This window comes from Drosophila simulans, chromosome X (genome assembly GCF_016746395.2).
Source record: "Drosophila simulans strain w501 chromosome X, Prin_Dsim_3.1, whole genome shotgun sequence".
NCBI lineage: Eukaryota > Metazoa > Arthropoda > Insecta > Diptera > Drosophilidae > Drosophila > Drosophila simulans.
In genome coordinates, this window is record NC_052525.2 from 11,646,159 (window position 1) to 11,666,599 (window position 20,441).

General features: G+C 39.5%; 1 protein-coding gene across 3 annotated transcripts in view; it reads left to right on the plus strand.

The window, feature by feature from the left end:
• Positions 1–20,441, plus strand: part of LOC6725770 (teneurin-a) — a 198,599-nt gene that overhangs the window by 22,009 nt on the left and 156,149 nt on the right. The window lies entirely within an intron of this gene.

A 20,441-nucleotide genomic window follows, 5' to 3' on the forward strand; every position in this document is an offset into this window, starting at 1 on the left:
GCAGTATAGGTGTAGTATGCCATAAGAATAAAAGCGAGGTCAACGGAACTGGCCGTGTTTGAGTGTGTATGTGTGTGTGTGTGTGCCTGGGAAAATGCATAATAAGAAACCAGGAGCAGGAAAGTGCCAACTCCCCGTGCACATTTCCATGCCACCACCGCCCACTGGGAACAGCTGAAAATACGCAGACTCTCGCTGTGTGCCACTTAATTTGCTTTAAAGTCCCGCTGAAGAGTTCTCGCCCCGAGTGCCGTTTGCCGAGGGCAGACTGTAGTTTTGCATTTTCCAAAAGGGAAGTCCTTTGATTGGCATCTCCGAGTGATTATTCGTTTTGCTTGCTGTCGATATTGGTCTTGGGTATGTGAATCTTTGTTAAATTTAATATATTTTACTGAAATATATATCCAGTCAAAAGAGGGAAACCTTTGAAAACTTATGCATCGAAAAAGAATTAAGAATTTGATTATTGATTGATTTTTCTTCTACAATTAATGTGTAGTCGTAAAATTTGTTGTCGCCTAACCAAAATAAAGAATTTCAACCAGGTATTTCCAATGCTTCACCTGTTAAATCTGGTGCCATTGATTGATGGCCTTGAGTCCTGTTCGGATTGTGTCCTGTTGCCAGTCTCCTATTTTTGTCCTGTCCACTGCACTTGTCTCCCTATTTGTTTGCCTGTCACCGAGTCATGAAAACAGTCGGAAAAAAGCCAAAATTTAAATATTTTATAAGTCCTAAAATCGAAGAAGAAAATGAAAGAACAAACCAAATCCATATATAAACTGAATTTGTTGCTCCTTGTTGCCAACTCATCTTCTTCTCAGTTTTCTCTTCTTATTTTCTTTTCATTTCATTTCTTTTTTTTTTTTGTGCATTTTGGCTGAAATGGCGCGTAAATATGCCAAAGGAATCGTCGTCCTTAAGGGCGGGATCAACAACACTGCTATATAAAAATGGATGTAAATCGGGGCTTGCCTTAGCACTTATTCAATCAAAATCAAAATAAATAAACATGCGGAGCACCACTCCTGTCTCGCTTTCTATAAATATTCCACACTGCGCGGTCTTCGGGGACCTTTGTCGATTGTCAAATTGTCATTGTTGTGCATTAAAGGAAAATTGCGCATACGCCGCGTGTGCCAGCGTACGTACATATGTATGTACACCTGCCTTTTATACAACGACTCACGTTGCTTTTATTTTTGCTGCCTCGATTGGTGAGCAAACAGCGGGATAAACTGTAAGTCCCACATATATACACACATATATATATTTTATATATAGTATAAAATGCAACTCGGCCAAATTGAGTTGAATCTCCATTGATTTTCTGCTCGTCGTCTTTGCAATCCGAGTGCAGGGCAATAAAATAGTTCCAATTTATGCGTGACTATCTTGTGTGTTTAAGGATTGCGAGAAGTTGGCTAAATTGAGGCAAATATTGTGGCAACAGCCCTCAAATAATATTAGTGGCAAGATGTCTTTATTTTCTTGGCATTTCGTTCTCCTAGATTTGATTCGATTAGTCGGTTCGTGACCAGTTTTTCCCTTTTTATGTAAGCCCTCTGCATTTGATTTGCTTTCCGACGGTCAGAAGTTTATTCGTTTGGACATTTAATGAAATTGTGTCTTACTTCTTGTTTGACGGCCCTTGCATTTTACGTGCTTCTTTTTACCATTTTTTTTGTTGTTGTTTTTGTTTGTGCCTGAATACAAAACTATTTCCGCTACCTATTCGATTTTTAAACTACCTTTTTGCATCTAAAATAAAACTGTTTACGATTCCTGTGTCATGCAATCGCTTTATCAACATTTTTGATTATTCTGACAGAGTATTCGAAATTTCAAAGTTGTTTTTTTTTACCATTGTTGACTTCACCATATTTTGCCACATATTCGTTTTAACACTGAGAAATTATAGTAATATTAATGGCAATAATACTCATTAAAGAATATGCTAAAAGAATATATTTTCTGTTTATTTTTTACGTTAATAATACTGGCAGCTTTCCAAACTTGATTGACCATAATGATTGGCAGTTTCTGCACATTTTTTTGCACAGTGCCCCTGCTCGCGTCCTTTTTCGCCGTTTCGCACACAACTCACGCAGTCGAGTGTCCTTGCCTGTTATTGTTATGGCCGTTATGGCCATCCCGTCCACCTCCGCCCAGTTCATCAATCATACGCAACGTTGGCACGTGTACCAGAGCGTTAACAGTGCAGGGATAGGAAAGGGATTGGTAGCTCTTTGTCTACCCCGTTGGCTATCGAGGGCTAAGGGCTAAGGGCCAAGGGCCAGGATGCCTGGATGCCTGGATGGCAACATTCTTTCTGATAGGGCAAAGTGTCATAACGTCGCCCTAATGAAGCGTCTCAGTTTTGCCGGGGTGTCCATAAGCTGGATGTGACTGCAATCGCCAACAATTACAAAACTTGCAAGTTGCCCCAGCCAAATCCATTCCAGCCTCCTTCTCCTCTTTCGTTTTGCTAAAGTTGGCGGATTAAAACCAGGACGAGAACGATACGAACAAGTATCTGAGCGGAGCTGAGCTGAACTTCAGGCGGTGTTCATAAACTTGAACAAAAAATTGTTTCGCTCTGCGAGAAATTTTGCGGACAAACTGGGCGAACTGGGAGGTATATATTTATATATATAAAAAAAGTAAAAAGTTTTATCTAACCGAAGAAAGTGGGCGTGACTGCGTGGCCTGTCGCATTCTGTTTAAAGTTAATATTTACATGCCACGAAGTAGCAACAAATTCTTGTCATTTGCAGCTGCGAGACAAGACAAGGACGAACGGCAGGATATGGCACATCAAAAGGGAATCCTGTCGAGGTGCACTCAGAAAAAATAAATACTGCATAGCAGAGAAGATGGAAACCCGAAAAATAACTATCAAATAATATATATATTCGTAAAGTCTGCCAATTATAAATTAAATTCCTAAAGAAAATGTTAAAAAATATAAAGATAATAAAGTTTAATTCGGTTTTTTTTTTTAAATAAATATTTTTAAAAATATTTTAGGCCACAGACGCAGGAATTTTAATGAATTAAGCTGAAAGTCTCAACCAATCTGATATAGAAGTACAATTGTTTCCATCTAATCCTTGCAAGCATATTATTTTTAAACTTTTGTCATTCGTATGACGATTTTCCCAACTTTATCCTAGTGTTGAGCAAGACAAACGAACATCAAGTTTTGTTTTGGGTCGCCGGGCAAATGACAACTTGAAGTTCATAAAAGCGCAACTAATGTGCATGAAATACGTTTTGATATAGACGCGCACACAATGTCGTCCACTCGCTAAGCCAACTTGGCAGCCCCATCCATATTTTTTTTCGCCCTTTTTTGGCCAAAACTTGCCAGCCATTTTGGCCAGGACAACACCCTCGTCTTGGAATTTTATTTGCCACCTTTCTGGGCCATACGTTTCCCTTTCATATTTCGTAAACAAAACATCAACGTGGAACTTTTCTCTGCCTTTTTTACGTCGTCGTTTTCTCCTCCTTTTTTTTTGCGCAACTTTACTGCGATAACTTGCAATAAGGGAAACAACTTTGGAGAAATCAGAGAGGGAACGAAATATACAAGAAAAGAACTTTTCACATTGACATGTTTGGAGCTAGCCCCGCAATTTTCCTCCGACTTTTCCCCCGACTTTTCGTCTCGATCCCGGTTTGCCGACAATTTGCGCACCCTTCGACCATTTTGCTTGCCATATTTCAGCCATTTATCTGAGCTTTTTTACCCCCCAGCTTCGATTCCTCGGTCTCGATGTAATGCATTTTGACGTTAGCTGGCTCAAAGTTTCTTGTTTATATTCGCTTATTGTTTATAAATGGTTGATAAGTGACGGCGCCCCTTCACACCAGTCCTCGTCCTTTTGGGCTCCTTTCGCTTCTCCTTCGAGTGCTATTCGAGTTCGTCCCTGATTTTCCTTGATTTTCATCCCCCACTCTCCCAGTTTTCCTCGAAGTTTCCCGCAGAGCTGCTTCTGCTGAAGTGCTGTGCAAAGTCTGGCCGATTGAGCCAGTGTTAGCCAATGCAATATTGTTTTGACATTTGGCTTCCTGTTAGCTCTATTTAACTTGTATTGAGCCACCATTGCGGCTACGTTATGGCTTCAAGTCGACTGGCTTTGATTGGGCCACCTAAGCCACTGTGAAGGGAAAAACTCAAGTGGATGGAAGGGTTGTTCACTGTTACTAATATACGTGTTATTTTGTATTCAATACGGATTTAATTTAATTTATGTAACACAACCCCTAGAATGATTAATTGTGTATACTATTTTAGTGGAAATAATTATTAGAGATTAGATTTCACTAATTAAAGAAATATATAGTAGAAATATAGCCTCTCAAAAATACTTTAAATTGGAAAACGCATCAATTACATGGAATGGCTTTTGTTTGGAAACATAATTCTATTAATTGGTGTAATAAAGAACTAGCTAACATGAACAAACTTGTATGAAAGAAAATCCATTGTTTATTAATTTTACTAATACCATAATTGATGTAATGGCCTCAAAAATTCCCACAGTTCCTAATTAATTTTGCGATTGACCCAATTTCATGGCCACACTGATTGACTGTCGAAAAACGCTCGGAAACATGAACATGCAAAATTTCCATCACTGCGGCAACATCTCAACCAACATTTTCAACGCCACCACCACTAAATTCCTTTGTAGCCAAATCAAATTTTTCGCCAAAGGGGCGTTGCAACCGCACTGTGGCCACGCCCACTTTTGGCCAGCACACCGAAATCCATTAAGTGCATTTTGAAAAGAACTCACACTCGCATTCCGCATTTTCCAACACCCACTCTGCCCGCACGAACATTATCTAAATTTTTATGCGAAAACTTTGCTCGCCTTTTTCGAGTGTAGTGAAGTGCAAAAGGGAAACTCAGTTGGAGTTCGCTGCTGCTGCTGCTGATTTTCCTTTCCAATTTTCCCCTTTTCCAACCTTTTATGAACCACCCACCGCAATGTTTAGCTAATTTAACTATGTCTCCGAGCTGGCTGCCAAACAGCAAACTAATGACACTTGGCAAACCACCGAAAATTGTACGAAATTCAGAAAAATTAATTTCCCAGCCAGCGGGAAAAGCAGCAGAGCGGAGGGGGAATCACTCTTAAGGCGGGGTCAGCCAACTTTTAATAAACAAAATTACGGAAAAACTCGGAGCAGCGCTGTGTGCCAAAAGCGCTTGGCCAAATAAAAAGCGAGATAAACGGCTAAAAAGGGTCGCTAATTTTTCGGTTTCTCCCTGGATAATGTTTTTGGGGGTGTTGTACGCTATGGCTGGGGCTCTACTTAGCCCATAAAAGTTGTTTGTACCCCCCATCTAAATATCAACGAAAATCTTTCGCTCGGGTGCCAAAAGTTTGTTTACTTGGGCTGGGGCCAAGCCAACAAAAAAAAAAAAGAAAAAACTAAAACAATGTGAAAGGGTGTCAGAGTAAGTAGGTTGCGAGTTATCAAAGCTAATCGGTGACTTAATCTAAAGAATGTAGTCACAAGCCCTTGATCTACTCATATTGGCAGCCAATGAAGTTCGGCTGGGAAAAACTACGAAAAAAATTAGGCAAGCTCTGAAAAAAGAGAACGAGAAATGCAATGTATCAAAAATTACATCTGTCAATTGTTAATTAAAGTACACCTACAAGAGTATTAAAGGATATTCGATAAAACTGAGGCAAAAATTCACGAAACCGCAGCAACAAAAGTTTGAAATAAATGCATTGAATGGGCCAAGTCCCCAATGTAATCAGCGAAAATGCGAAACGACTGGCAGCTGGTCAAAATATCAAAATATATATATATATATGTATATATATCAGCGTACAAATTCGCGTTGTGTTCCCCGGCATTTATCTATTTTATTCCCAAACCATATCGTGAGTGTTCGTGTGTGTCTGTTGCAAAAGATAAAATTATACGCATCGGGGTCACGTGTAAAGGTCGTAAATTTGAAATACACGGACACATTGAAAGAAAGCCAAATCTCTGGGGGGGAAATGATAAGCGGTACTCGTGTGGGCGGGCTAATTATGACAGCCCATTTGCATTTGGACTGTTAATCACGATTATGCATAATTAATCCCAATTATGCACAAACACAAATTAATAGACAAAATATGCACATTGCAGCTGTCGCATCAATTAAGCCGCTCGCCTGTAGCGCGTAACCCGTCCCGCCCACAGTGCGTATGATTGATAACGCCGCCCTCCGCGGCGCTTCTCATGCCACCCGGCTAATGGCTAACCGAAAGTGTCATGCTCCACTAACTGATAACCCTATTTCATGTTTAAAGACCCGCAACGACGATGAAGGAGCAGCAATAAATGGAGTTATCGTAAAATATGAAACAAGTCCCAAACAAATCCTCGAACAATGGCCAACAGATAGACACATGCAAGTGTGTGTGTGTGTGTGTGTGTGTGCAGGACGTGTTCAAGCAAAAAGGATTCAACGCTCTACTTGCAATTTCCGTTTGTCCGTTTTTCCTCTGCTCGCTGTCCGTTTCTCGTTTTAGACGGGATATATACAACACAGCAAGAGACAAACATACGGACACACAGACACTGGGGATGGAACAGGACACACACGATATAAATATAAAATAAATCTTTGTTTAAATACCCGAAGAATGTTGGCAAATATTTTTGAAACCGCACACATGGACACAGACATTCATGGGCCATGGCTCTTAAGGGTCGTCCCCTTCGTCCTGGAAATAAAAGGCATCCCCATAAATAATATTCAGCATCAAATCCGCTTTAAACAGAGAAGCCGGCCAACTTTTCCCACAGTCGCAGGTTTTGGGTTCCTATTTTTTTTTTTTTTATTTCTCGCTTTGTTTTCGGCAAAGGGGCTTCCCACTCGATAAGCATCGATGAACGACTTGTTGGTTCGTTTGGCTTAAAGAAAAATAAAAAATGATGGCGGGGTAAAAAGGGAAAAGCCGGACAATGACCCTCGCTAATTTGCGGGATTTTCCTTTCACAATAAATGAACTTTTGGAATGGTTAGTGTTAAGAAGAAACTTTACTTCCAGAGGTTGGCCAAGTGTAATTTTAAAGGCCAAATGTTGACAAAAAACGAATTAATCGTTGGATATTAATCGCTTTGGACGGGGAAAGGACACGCAAGAGTGATTATCCAGAAAACTTTTTAGATGAAAAATGAGGTCTTAAACTAATTAAAAGATTTGATTATTGATTGTATTTATTATTTAAATGGATTGGAAACTTTAGCTCTATTTATTATTTAAAGATGTCTACAAGCTGATTAAGTGTTTATTTTCCATTATATGTTATTATATTTTCAAACTAAAATTCCAAGTAATAACGTGCTGTGGCATTTCCCTAAATAGGAAACTATTAAATATTTTTGGGTCATTTTCAACTTACAAGCACTCTGATTTAGTTTTGTATCCTATTACTATTGGACCGAAGCCCAGCGAAAATAGTCTTGGCCAAAGTCATGTGCAATATCCATTGGGGTAAAGCCCCCTAAAGGGACGATCCGAATGCGAATGCAAATGCAGCTGCCTTAGCAAACAACTAAAACAATGCCAGATTTTTGCAAACTTAAATCCGTGTTTATGTCTCCACAATGCCGCCCACTAGTCCACCCAGAAAATCCCCCAAACATCATTTCATATATCGTGCACATGGAAAAACAAATTTTACTTTTAGAAAATTATAAAATATTAATTTTAAGATTTTTTTTATGACTTACACAAATAAGCTTATGCTATTTTTACTATTTTATGGATCAAAATATTCAACATAAATGCTTTATAACTTGTTGAATCCATGGTTGTGATTATTATTCACACTTGGTATGAATTAAAGATTAAATACAATTTTTTCCATTCTGTATGAAGTATTTTGCGCAGTGCATGTGTGTGCGAGGGCGTTACTGTCTGTCTATAGAAATGCTTGAATGTATGGGTATGAGCGAGCGCGTTACGCCCTAATAACCTACAAAATAGTTGGCAAACCCACCCACTTTTGGGCAACATGACTTGAACTATGCAAAAAACAAAAAAAAAAAAAAAAAAAATAGAAAACGAGGAGGAAAAACTAGAAAATAAAAGGAAAAGCTAGAAAAAAGAGGCAAAATGGCAGAATGAAAGCGCAAAGCAATGACAGCGCCAGATGCGAAAAAGTAGAAATGGCCTAGACTAAAGAGGAACAAACATTTGCCGCCTTTACTTATCCAAAACGAAGCGAAAGCAAAGGCTTTTGGCCAGAAGCTAAAGTTGGCCTGAACAAAGTGAATATGAAAGGAGCTGAATGCAAATAGTGTGCTATCGATATGCCAACCAAGAAGAGCCGTCCATCCTAACTTCCACTTGAAAAAAACGCATTTTTCAGCTGGATTTCATTTGAATTTATCGCACAAGTTGGCAAGCAACTTCATATTTTTTAGATACTTGCCAACTTTAAATTTAATGTAATAAGTTTTTGGTTTCTTCCCTCATCATTTAATTTAAATTTAAAATGTATTCTTTCGCAGATCATAGTTCCTCATTTATTAACTTCTAATTATATTTTTCGGCACCACTTTAAACTTGTTCACATCTAGTAAATTTAATTTAGAAATTTAGGGCCATAAAGAAAGTTTTAATTTTATTTTGGCCCGCCCGTGGAATATAGCATTTGACTACTGATTGATTTTATTTCCTTTCCATTTATATTTATCTTGTGAATTGAGCTCGTACAGTTGGTTTTTAGTTTTATTTTGCATATAGATGACTGCGCTCGATACTCTCGTTGCAATCGATACAAATTCAATTCATTTCGCGGCCCCAAATGCATTTGAAATATTTGCCACATACGCGTTCGCACACAAAACTTCGAATCAGACCGACTCAAAATCCAAAACAGATAACTTATTTTCCAGCCAGTGAAAAAGGAAAAAAAAAAAATAAAAAAAAAACGGGCGAAAAAAAGGTTGAAAATAGGTTGAAAAAATGAAATCGAAAGCGAAGCACGCTTTCCGCAGAGGGTAATTGAAATTTCTGGCAGTCAAATTGGCGCTGTCAAGTGTCAAAAAATGCAATTTGCACTGCGAATGAAGTGTGGCTCAAAGGACGAGGGCTTATCCATCTGTCTAGCTATCTAACCAAAAATATATCCAACATATCTAAGTCGCTGAGCTCTCTTCGGCTGTATCAATATCGCAATGTGTATAAATCATAAAGTAATTCTGGCAAAGAGAACGAAAAAAAAGGAATGTTTGTGCTGTGAAAGCTTTACGACACTTGGCCATGGGAAATTATGTCAAATTCAAGCTCAGCCAACCGAAACAGCCAACAACAAGGACCTCCACCTCTCTCGGTCGACACTGGGTGAAGAAGAGACGAGCCACAAGCACTCCAAGAAGGACCTCAAGCCGAACGTGAAGAAGAAGAACTAGGCGAGGCAGAAGCAGAAGCAGAAGCAGTTGCCGGCAGGACGAAGTGCAAGTAAAGGAGTCAAGGAGCCAAGAGTTCCAGGCCAAGTCGGAACGTGCAAATGAAATTTATTGTTATGACTGCAGTTTAAGCCTGACAGAGACGGAAGGTTCCGAAAGGGACAGCGATGGCAACAGAGGAGGAGTTGGGGCTGACATGGGGACACTCGCATGAGCAAGGATTAAATTGCTCAAGTTAATATTTCTGTTGCCAGCCAGGATCAACTGGGTCAAGCTGGGTAATCCAGCGGAAAAGTATGCAAAACTTCATGCAGGCGATAAATACTAAAAAAATAGGCCTGCTAATCAATAGGCTCCCCATATTTTATCAATAATTTGGTAGGAATTAAAAGGAATATAGGTGATATTAGCCCAAAGAGTCACTTAATCGAAAACTACCAATAAATAACAACTAATTGGGCTACATAAAATACCTAAATTCATTTGCATTAATATTTTCCTGCTGTTTAACTGTTAAAAAGCAATCTCCAAAAATCTATGTTACATGTAAGAATCAAGTGCATTTATTTCTATAAAATATTTCCAAACTTATGCTTGGCCAATTTCCACTGATACTGTTGATAATTGACCATTTTGCGTTGGCTCTAATGGCTTGCCAGCAATTTTGGCAGCATGGCTATCAATACGTTTGCTTGTTTTTCTTACTATTTCCATTTTCTTTTTTTTTTTTTTTTGGCTTTTTGCTGTTTTGTCGAACAGAGCTCTCCTTTCGTTTGTTGGTTGTTTATTAATCATTGGGGCTCCAGTTTTTGCCAGCAATTTTGCTGCCAACTCATGGTAAATAAAATGAAAGTTTTACGTTGAACTCTTCATCATCGGCCTCAACTTGAGTTGGCAAACTTTCTCTCTCGCTCGCCTTGCCCCTTTTTCATTTCAGTGCTCAGTGTGTGCATCACCTTCAATGTGTGCCTGCACTGAGAGAAAAACATAGGTACTTATCACTATGGCATGCAAGCATTTCAAACGATTTAAGAATTACAAACGAAAACGAAAAAATTAAATGCTGACTGATTATTATATAATTCTTTAATTAGTAAACGAGCTTTAGCTTTACATTATCATAAAAAAAAAGTAATTTATAAATATATGACCCAACAAATTAAATCATATATAAATGGATTTTATTTTAATTAATGCCAATAAACCAATTACTGCATTGATTGTGAAATGATTTTTTTTTCTTTTTTCTTTTGAAAAACCCTTTTGGACACATTATTTTTCACTCTGTTTTGTGTGTTGTGGGCCAAAGGCAGTTTAGATGTGCATTTGGGAATTCAGCCCGCATTCCTCGTTTTGCCACTGTTATATGTGGGCTAAAAATATAATAAAATTTGCCTTTTGGAAATTAGTTGCACTTTGCTCACGTTACACTCCAGGGGGCTTCTCTGTGTGTGTGTGTGTGTTTAGAAGGGGGAGGGGCTGCAGAGGCATGTGATGGCACTTGCCCTTTGACCCCTGCCCCTTTGGCCCCTCATTGTTTGGGGTACAACAAAAAGCAAATAAAGATGTGGCAAGCGGAAATTTAATATTGATTGTATGTGTGTGTGTGTGTGTGTGTGGGAGTGTGAGTGTGCGTGTGTGGGTATCTCTGTAGCTGTATCTGTGTACAAATGGTTGCGCTTTCAGTAAATTATCATGATATCCCCATGCATTTTACCATCCTTTACCATCGGCTTTAACTTTAGTTTTGCGGCTTTTGGTCATATTTTCAGCTGCTTCTTCTTCTTTGGGGCTTTCCCCCCCTTTGTTTTTCCGGTTTCTCGGCATTTCTTCTAGTTTTTTTTTTCCTGTTTTCGGTTCCGTTTTTCGGCAAAGTTAATTAAAATGCTTAGTTGATTTCCTAAAGGGATAACCAGTTGGCCGGTGTCTGGGCAACTCCTTGTTGCTGTTGCTGTTCTTGCTCTTGTGTGGGTGTGTCTGTACATGTGTGTTACACGTCTGTGTTTGTGTGTGTGTGATTTACATGTGGGGACTCATAAATGTTTTGCGATGCTTACATTACAACTGCTCGGAATTCGTTCGCACTTTCGTATTCAGTGGGGAAAATCTCGTTCGCATTTTCACTTTTCACGACTTCTTGCACGCCGACAATACGAAAGTTTTCCAATATGGGAAATTGAAATGCCATTATTTGTGCTACTACTCATGGTTGGCAAGATTGCCACAAATTTATCGAATATTTAGGGGTACGAATCAGTGCAGTTGGAAAACCAATTGGTTTGAACGATAAATTTCAAATTAATTGGGTAAGAAAAGGGTAGAAAAGAAATTATATATAAATTATATATTGCAGTATAATATTTTCTAGTAATAGCAAGTAAAATATCAGTAGTAGCAAACTTTCACAAGTGTTTTATTATTATTTTTTTTTTTTTTGCCAAACGAAATTGACAACCAAATTTTGTGATCGCCACCGAAAACTAGACTTGATTGGGAACCAGGCCGATAAGCTTTATATTGTTGTGCACCTGTCGTGGCAGAAGCCGTGGAAATTACCTGCGGTTCCCATTCGTTTGTTCGCGTTTCCAAGTTATTTTTCATTTTTCCATTTTTTTTCTTTTTTTTTGTTTGGTGTTTTGTCCATTTTTGCTTTGGGGCAGAGCGGTCGGCGTCAGCGGCAGTGACAGCGGACAGTGGACAGTGGACATTGGACAGAACGGACAGAAATGGCGGACAGCTATGGCGATAATTAAAAATAATTTGCTGCCATGCTGAATAAAACCGAGACCAACCGGCGGGGCCAAAAAGCAAACGGGACCAACGGAGTCGAAAATGCCGGCAGTGTTGCCGGAAATCGAGAGCCAAAAATTGTGACATTTGCAGCGAAAAAGTTGGTTAAAGCTGTCATTTAAATGTATGCAAAATATTCTCGCATTTTTGTTTCTCGTTTAATTTAATTTGAATGCGAATTGCAGCCGAAGTCTTAAAGAAAATTTAACTGAAATTTAAATCATATTTGAATTCAACTAAAGTAAGTAAGTAATTAGATACAGTTTGATCTTAAATGAAAGAAAATATATAATTTAAACTTATTCAAGAATCTAATTTATAATTAGTTTTCATCATCGAATCTTAATCATATTAATTTTTTATAAAACATAATGTACCCTACACTTGGCTTTAAAAGTGTAGTAAATGCACTTATTTTTATTTAAAAGCGATGGGCTTTAGAAATATGGAAACCAGAATATTATTTTCAGGAAATCTGGTTGACCGAGGCAATTTGTGAAGCCCTCCAGATCCAGATCCTATAAAATGTCCAAGCTCCCAGCTCAGGCAGAAATAAAGGGGTTTCGGGTTAAATGCAGAGACAAGTACAAAAGCCGAATGAGCAGGATGCAAGGACATGCTAGGCGTAATAGGACACTTGCATGCATGGAATCCGCAAACATGCAGGAGCAACAAACAGGACATGGCCCAAGCTCACTGGCGACGAACTGCGTTTTTTGGATACGAGTTCGGCTCGGTTTTCGGAGTTGGCTTTTGCAGTTGGCTCTGGATTTGGGATTGCGATTGGGTTTGGGTTTGGGCTGTGGACTGTGGGCCTCGGGTCAAACGGCATAAGTAAAGCCGCGCCCAGTCCATGATTAAAGCTGTAATATCGCGGAGCCATACAAATGTTACACTTAAACATATGATATTCCAAGTGAGAGGACCACAAAAATGAACAGTATACATCTAAGGAGAGGAAAAACTTAAACTAAGTATTAAGTATTATAGAAATTTATTTGATGCTTAAAAATAATTAAAACGAAAGCGCACAATTGCTTCACATTTCAAAGAATTGATGAGTGATTTTATTAAAACCTTAAACTCCGTGTTTTGCAGTATAATTTTTTCCATGAAACTCAGTAGCGTTTTTAATAATAATTTTTTTTTTGCACAAAAAAGAGCGACGTATGTGACACGAACTGAGCTTTACTTTTTTCATTTTCAAGCTTGAACCGCCCCTTTTATAAATGCATATATATTCGTATATGGAACTACTTCTTTTATATCCGTTACTCGAAGAGTAAAAGGGTATACTAGATTCGTTAAAAAGAACGTAACACGTCACAGGATTTTATAATGTATATATATTCTTGATCAGGATAACTGACCGAGTCAATATCTCTATGTCTGTCTCTCCGTATGAACGTCGAGATCTCTGAAACTATAAGTATTCTTTTGGCCAATTTCTATCGGTATGTCAAATACATACTCGCACTCCCATTAGCTGAGTAATGGGTATGTGATAGGCGAGGAACTCGACTCTCTTGTTTTAATTTGAATGACACGAAGGTGGAGGCACAAAGTGGTTGCCCGATGCCAGACGTCGCAGCAGAAGACATGTCCGGACCATGGACTATGGAATCGAGCTTCAGGATTCAGGAGTCGGGCGTCGGGAGTGTGGACTTTGGAGACGGGCTCGTTGAGTCGGCCTCGGTGACAGTGGAGGAAGCACTTAATGCAAGTGAAATCCAGCTAAAGGCAACGTCACTGGGTCGATGGGTTGTTAGGTTGCCGGGTCGATGCTTTTCCTTTTGGCCCGCCCTTTGATTTTCCGCCCTTGGAGTGCAGTTGGCAGACAGACATGGACATAAGGACACGAAGGCACGAGGACATCAGGACACCCGGACAGCCGGACAGCGGGCGTCACTCAGTCAGACAAACAGCAAACAACCAGCAGGAGAACGAATGCGGGAATCGCAGGATGTGGTACCATGGTATCAACCAGCACGATGTCAGCAAAAAACTTTCCAATATGGTATGGTAAATTATTGAAGAATATGCGCAAAAAAAAAAAAACTAGGAATAAACAGATTAATATCATAAGTGTAATTTACACTCACATGTTAGTCAAGTTCATACTTAAAAAGCCATTCGTTTAGCGGAGTATTTGCTCTCGCACTCTATTAATTAAAATTGTTGTGTACTATCACAATTGAAGAAAAATGGCCAATAGCTGGCAATAAACAATGCGAGAAACGAGGCGAAATGACAAGGACACTGAAAGGAGACTTCCAGGATACGGCGCTCCTCCGTTCACACTATCGCACTATCTGTGTGTTTGTGCAATTTAATTGCGTCGACGGATATGTTTTCGTCCCTTTCCTTTTTTGTATTTTATTTTCCACTTCCGCTGGATATTCGATGCCCTTACCAAGGATATTGTTGCCCAAAAGATAAACACACACATTTCGAGAGATTGAAAGTAGTAGTTTCTTAGTGACCAAGTTCAATTCAAATTGTAATTAAAAAAAGCTTATTAAAATAGTGTTTTTCAAGGCGAAGATCTTATAATTTTGTACAATTTAAAAGGCAAGAAAATGTATGTTTTTGCAAGAAGAGTGTTTCTGGTGCCGATATGACCCCATATCTTTCAGTTTCCGGGTCCGTTGTTTGTCAGGTGGCGACCTCTGTTGGCCGGAACCGGGCATCTTCCTTGCGGCCAGCGATTCCTTTTCTTTACTTTTCATTATTTCCCATCGCAATTCCTTTTAATTTCCCGTTTTTGTTGCACTTTTTGCGCGCCCATTTCACGATCCCTGGCCAACTGACAGTCAACGCATTGCGATTGCCATAATTTATGCATAAGTATCCAGCGAAATATCCATGTGTGCGTTCAATAAATTGCAAAAAAAAAAAGAAATTGGCGAAGAATGAAGGCACCCAATTGCATCATGTACACTCCGTACGCATATAAATTTGTATGTGTGGCACTGAAAATTGCAACAGTTACAATTACAACGATAAAAGCCGGGGCAGCAACCATGCAACACACACTGAAACCAAAAATATGTGCCAATTTTTATTGTGCGCTCAGTCAAATGGCAAAAGCCAAACGATGCCGCTGCACACAGACAAATGAACACACGACGTGGCCCAAAAAAAGTGGCTAACCGTTTGGACAGCCGCGGTTAAAATGACGCACAGTGGGTTGAATATGACAAAAACTGATTAAAACTAAGGGCATATATAAGCGAATATTGGTTTAAATGGTTTCTTTGTACGATATTCATCTTTTTTGTTCAACATAAATCAGGGATGAGCTAAAAATTGAATTCAAATAGAGTTTTTCAGCTCTTTTCGCCTAACATTGTTAATTTTGTCACAATTTTCGCAACATTTGATGTGGACAGGTGGGCTCAATGGGAATGGAAATGTAACGCCACAATATTTACCCAGAAACCCAAAAGCCATCGATGGGCGCCGGCTATCGAATTGACCTTTTTTGCGTTTGATTACCTGGTTTTTTGCACATGGACGGACTTAAATATTTGATGGATAAGTATTACGACATGCATGCGCCCCCATAAATAAGCATTGGCATGCAAATAGAATGCAATATGCGTAAATATGCGAGTGAAATTTTTATAATCGAATTTCGCAACGAGTTCGAGGCGCACACTTTGTTCGATAATTTTCGCAAGCGTCGCCAATGCAGCGAGTGTGCGTGTGTGTGTGTGCAAGGATATTTAACTATCACCACCCACCGAAAAACTATGTGTGTGTTCACACAGACGCACACATAGACATAAGCGTGGCTCTGTATGCGGCGATAGTTCAATATTCATTGGCCGTAATTTGATTGAAATAAGTGAAGCGCGCTTTTATGCGTCGCCCCACTGAGCAATGAACTCGTGGGTGGTTTCGGGTGGCCTTTTGGGTGGTTTCAGGCGACTCCGGATGATTGGGCGGTTGGGTTGGCGGTGGCCAGAGTGGTGGTGCAGAGTTAGCCCGGCTCGAAGTTTCATCATAAATTTGATGAAGCATTCGACCTGCTGGCACAGGAAATTAAAATTATCGTCCATGTTTTCCTTCATACCAAACCACTCGCAATACGAACTATACGGCATATATGTGCGGCATCATTATTGCGTGGGCATGGCTATTCCCAGGGAATATATATATCGCACACATTGTCACCACTTTTTTTTATGGTTATGACCACTTCAAAAGCCCGTTTAAGCCAAAGGGATGCACACTTTATGCATGTTAAAATTAGATTTAGCCATTCTGCTTGATTATGTTGATTAAACATGGTGCTTGTGGAAAGTGATTAAATGCCAAAGTGGTTTAAAACAGTTAAAGTTTGGGGATTAGAAGCATTATTTATTAAATAGTTGCTTGGAAAATTGACATCTTAGAATGGCCGAAACAAGTTTGTTTAAACAAAGATTTAAATTACATTTTATTAAAGCGAAATTTGTAAGTTTTGCATAATGCAGATTATCTAATACCCTGTTTCAAATTTGCAAACTTCGTTGTTTGGGCTTAGATTCCAAACAAACTGCTTTCATTTGTTACATTCTCATGGTGATCAATTATTTTGACCCATTTTTGTGTTGGCTACTTGGGAGACCCATCCATATATACCATTATTATAGCATTATTACCAGCTTTTGTGAACATAAGCACACATCCTTTTGTGCTTACCCCACAATTCTTTTACAGAGCAAGCAATTATTTAGATTAAACAAACTAAGTCTAGAGATAAGCAGCTCAATGATTTTCCCACACTTTGGGGCGCCAGGATTTTGCACTCTGTTCGGTTAAAGGTGACCCCAATACACACACACGTTCATATACAAATACATATGCAGAGTGACGCTGGCACTCACACACCGAAAAGTACACCCACAGGCAAACGCAGCCGCAAAGTTTCTTCATTAGAGTGCAAAACTGTAAAGCAAATATCGTGCGGCTAGTTTAAATGTAATGAAATAAGTTCAGCGAAAGTCGGGGGGAGCCAAATGCTGTTGGGTGAATTTTAGGTGTCGGAGCTTTTGGCCCTCAAGCGAACGAGGGAGTGTGTTGTTTGGCCATAATTTCGCCGGCTAGCTCATTAAATTTTGCTTGCTTACCAAAATGATAATTAAAATGCTCCCAGCAGTAGCAGGAAAAGCGGCAAAATCAGGAAAAGGCAGCCGCCGTGCATCATGAATTATGCCCAAGCGCCACTTAACACCCGGTGCAAAAAGCCAGCGAAACGAAGTGAGCCAGAATCTGAATACGAATCCGTATCCGTAGCCGTATCCGAATCCGAATCCCGACCAGAATCGAGGTCCCCAGAAGGTGGCAACAACTCCTTTGCTGCAAGTCATAAATGCTGTGCCACGGTCTCGTTACCAGTTTTCAGTTACCACTTTTCAGTTGCGCCAGCATTCCACTTTCAGTTACCACCACCCCTTTTGCCTAACTCGTTTTTCCCACACCACACCCACCGACAGGAAAAACCCTCATCTGTTGGCCATATTCCCTCCATTTCCCTCTGGCCGTATGCATGCCTAAGCAGGTGATTTGAACTGCTGGCTAACACTGCGTATGCGTGATATGGCATGAAGATTGCCAAGGTAGCAAAGACAGAGGTTTTGGAAATTATGTCTTTTTTTGGACCAAGAAAAAGTTGGAAACTAATATATTTATATATATTTTCGAGCTTTGTTATTATTAAGGAGTGTTCTCTATGCGGGATTACACTGCGTATGCGTAATAATTTAGATATGATCGAGATACTTTTATATATTTATTTAAATTCGCCTGTGATTTAATAATGATTAATATAGATATAAAACAATGAACATCTAAACTTTAATTCCTTTGAACTAAAATGAAAACATCAGCTTGTTCGTATTTTACTTTAGGCGATTATAAAACGGGGCAATGGAAATATTTCGAATGTACAAAGTCTGTTGAGTGTGCTTAACTTGGCTTTGTTGTGCGTTAGATCCCCGTTGCGTATGTATGTGTGTGTGTGTGTGTGTGTGGGGAGGGAAAGGTGTGTGCGCTCAGGTGATGTGATTTATTGCAGTGCGGTAACTTTGTGGTATCGCCCCGCTGTATGTGTGTGTGTGTGTGGCCCCTTTTTCGCTTAAGAGACAAACCGCTAATTTGTTATCATTTATCACCAGGCTGAGCACACGTCTATGTGTGTGTGTGTGAGTGTGTGGGCTGCTGTGTGCGTGTCCATCTGCCAGTGTGTTTGTAAACAATTTGTAAATGTGTTACATTTAAACCCTAAAGTAATGCCTCCGCCCCGCCCACAAATAACGCCCCCTTACTGATTTTGTCATTGTGATAAATACTTAAACGTCAGCGTTACAACAGAAATTTGCCAGTGTGTGTGTGTGTGCTTAATGTGTGTGCACTGAGCGAAAAGGTGGAACAGTTTGATATTGTACTTACTATACTTACCTAATATCTTACTTTGAAAGCAAAGTTGCCACATGATTCCACTGAAATCAGCATAGCTCACATCTTCCTAATTGCAAACTTATTTTAAACAATATTTTTCTCGCAGTGATATCTGCCTGTCGCTCATAATTTATGAAGAACGGTAGGTACAGTGGGACTTTGGTCCAGTCGCCGAATAATGACAGCCACACAAAACCGAAAGATAAATATTCTTTATGGAATGGCACATGCAAACAAACGAGCTGGCCAAAAAAACAAACGAACAGAATGGAACGGAAACACCTTGGGGAATTCCGTTTGTGTGGCATTCGGGGCAAATAATTTTCGGATTACAATTGGGCCCGACTTCAAGGCCATTGCACCATTAATAATCGGATATACATATGTCGGGCGATATTAATTGCCCAGGGCTGAAGATTATCGAATATTCTGATATTGAGTTTGAGGGAAATTATTATTGAGAAATAATAAATGGTCAAAGATGTGTCTAAATACGTCAAAACGATTGATTGTCGTTGTATGTGCTTATTATTATGAAATACTTAAAAAGAATAGATTGAACATGAAAAAATATAAATAAAAACCTCGAGCATTTGCAAACAGCCTTTGAGGCTTAGTTTTTCCCAGCGATTTCCCTGGCGCACTTTTCCGGGCTCGATCGATGCAAAAGGATGCCAGGATGTCCAGCACTTTGGAGAGCAAAGTGAAATTCCAGACATGCCGTGAATTGCTTACTGGCCGGCCGGGCTTGCCTAACGACTTAAGTTTTGCTCGGCCACCGTAAACTCTTTTCCTTCGCTTTTTGGCCAGCTTTCGACATCTTAGCCATCTTTTGCCGGCGCATTTGTTTACCTTCGTTGCAGGTAATTTCGCTGCTAGCAACTTTTTTACGTTTTACATTGCGGATGTTGTTTTTCGTTTCTCGTTTTTCGTTTTCCGTTTTTTGTTGGTTGTTTATTTTTTTTTGCGAGTCTCGGCTCACTGGGGAATCCCCAGTGCGACCATCTTAAAGTTGAGCAATAAGAATGTTTCACTTGAACTTTAATGAAATTTCGCCCAGATTGGGCCTGGGTCTTCGACACAGGAGCCCCGGCAGTTTTGGACGTGGGCCAAAATGATCATATGCATATTTCATAAGACCTTTTTCATTTCGTTTCGCTTTTCGCTGGGAGTTATGGTTAAATTTTTACAACCTCAGATGGAATTGTAGTTGCGGGGAAAGCAGAAATAAGGGGGCCGGGTAAATTTCAAGAGCTCCGACGACTGCGGCGGCGAACAATAAAAGACGGAAGCTGGCGGCTGATGTGCCATAACGGAATGTTGTTGCCGCCATTTGCCCCTTCATTCTTGCCGTAATTTGTCGGTGATTCATTTTTCTTGCCCTCCATTTTCCCCCACGTAACCTTGCGCCCACCCACATGCCACCCATCACACACCGCCTGCCCATTTTCCACATGGATATTATTTCTTCATCTGCAGCTCGGAGTTGAGCCCGCCTTTATTTTTACCTTCACGAGCTGAGCTGAAAATTTTCTACATTATTAAATGCTTTGTTTAACTGTTTACACACTGAAAGTTTTCTAAGTTAGCAAAAAAAATTTTAGTTTTATTAAGCTTACTCTTATTAGGTAAAAGTAAGAGTAAGTTTGAAATCACATTACAATTTTTTATTAAATGCAATATGGATACGTTAAATATTACCATTCGATTAAAAACATGTTCTACTTTGTTTCTAGTATGTGATAAAATATTAAATATA